Source organism: Aegilops tauschii, chromosome 6 (genome assembly GCF_002575655.3).
Source record: "Aegilops tauschii subsp. strangulata cultivar AL8/78 chromosome 6, Aet v6.0, whole genome shotgun sequence".
Taxonomy (NCBI): Eukaryota; Viridiplantae; Streptophyta; class Magnoliopsida; order Poales; family Poaceae; genus Aegilops; species Aegilops tauschii.
In genome coordinates, this window is record NC_053040.3 from 346,112,109 (window position 1) to 346,113,879 (window position 1,771).

General features: G+C 50.6%; 1 non-coding gene across 2 annotated transcripts; it reads right to left on the reverse strand.

Annotated features, from left to right (window-relative positions):
- Positions 1-322: 322 nt before the first annotated feature.
- On the reverse strand, positions 323-1,381 carry LOC109748455 (uncharacterized). 2 transcript variants are annotated; one of them, XR_012187869.1, is made up of 2 exons: positions 896-1,381; positions 323-770 (listed from the first exon to the last, which is right to left on the reverse strand). It is a non-coding gene; the product is annotated as an uncharacterized protein (transcript). The 2 variants fall into 2 exon arrangements; XR_012187870.1 differs by having other exon boundaries at positions 846-1,381.
- Positions 1,382-1,771: the final 390 nt, after the last annotated feature.

Below are 1,771 nucleotides of genomic sequence, written 5' to 3' on the forward strand. Positions count from 1 at the left end.
CGAGCACTTACGTGTAGCAGTAGTAGGGGAGCGAAGCTTCATGACATGGGCTAAGTGGGGATGACGACGGCAGGTCTTGCAGCCTGCAGCAGCCACAAAAAACGGAGCATGTACACAAACTCATGGATAGTAAAGTCTTCTGCATTTTTGCGCAAACTTTTTCCTGGTACACATATGTGACCTTCTCCCATCTTTTTATTTGAACTTATTTTCAGGAGAAATTTGCTGCCGTTAGTTTTCTTCACATATAAGGTAAGACAAACAAACTCATTTTAGCAAAACTAGATGGTGGTCAGAAAATTTGTCATGTTGTCGACATAGGTACACAAGTAACTGAATTTTCATTTGAGGTAAATTATGCAAATACGAGCACACACAAAAACCACAAAAGCAACATACACTTGACCATTTTCTAATGAGTAGCTATACTGACGCATTCTTTTTCCAGTTTTAGATTGTTCAAATCTACCTACAAGAATAATACGTGGACTAAATTGGAGGGATATGAGTTTCAGAAATGAAAGGAAGTTGCAGCACGCTCCAACTCCATGAGCAGAAGAAGAACCAGGGGACAGCTCGTTATGCGTTCGAGGTGCGCATGAGCAGTTGCCGTGGAAGCAACAGAAGCTAGGGGTGGGTCTGTCATGTTTTTGACGTGCTGACCGCCGTCGACAGAGACGAACGTGTGCCAGGTGGGATCAACCGCGTTGGTACAGTAAACTGCTGCTGGTCCAACCACTGATCCGTCCGCAGTTCACATAACGCCCAACCTGCAATAGAACACGAAGAAATCAGAGCTACACGAACTTGGAGAAAAGAGGAGCGCAAGGAGTAGTGGCTCTCGCCGGCTGTGTCGGGGCGTGCACACCAGTGGAGTGGATCGAACGAGCGGCACCTTAGGACGAGCGAGAAGGCGTGCAGCTGCAAGGTTAGCTGGGAGATGGGGGATCCCGGTCGTGTGCAGCCGAGCCAGGGGATGCAGTGGCCGGCGAATGTGCGGCGGTGGGGGTGTGGTGGGGATCGAGGGCGGCGGCGGGAGGCGATTTGGGAATGGAAAGAGGTGCGCTGGGGATGGGGCCCGGCGCCGGGAGGCGCTCCAGGGCTGGGGCGGTGGCCGCGAGAGGCGCGCCGGGGCTGGGGCGGCGGCCGCGAGAGGCGCGTCGGGCCGGCAGGGTCGTCGGCGAGAGGCGCGTCGCCGGAGCCGGGGGCTGGAGGTGGGTTGGGGGTGGATCCGCGCCGCCGTGGGGATTCTGGGATCGGGACGGGCCGGCGCAGTTGGTTTTCTGTGGATCTCGGGAAAGACTGATCGGGCCTACATAGGGACGCCGTGATACAAATATATATACAGCCGGTCTATTATGCTAATATTAGCAGAATAACTATTCTAATTCTGATAACATTTCCGCACCGCACACTCAATGCAAGTGCACGTCATTGTTTGAACCAAGTGTGTTGCAGTACGAGTGAACTTCCCATCGCAAAAAAAACTGCATGCTGTGTTTTTTCGGTACCTTTTTTGTTGTAATTTTTTAACCGTTTATCGAAACAAGGCGTGTAATATACAGTTGAAAAGCTATGGATTATGCGCTACTTCAACATGTTGAACACTTTTCGAGATTCCACACGGTTTAAGAGCAGTTTTGAAAATGATGCGGCCCATGACGAGTGGCAGCGAGCGTTTTTTCGCGATTTCTTCTAAACCGCTTGTCGGAATAAAGCAAATGATACACCATTGGAAAAATATCATCGAGGCGCATCTTTTTCATATCTA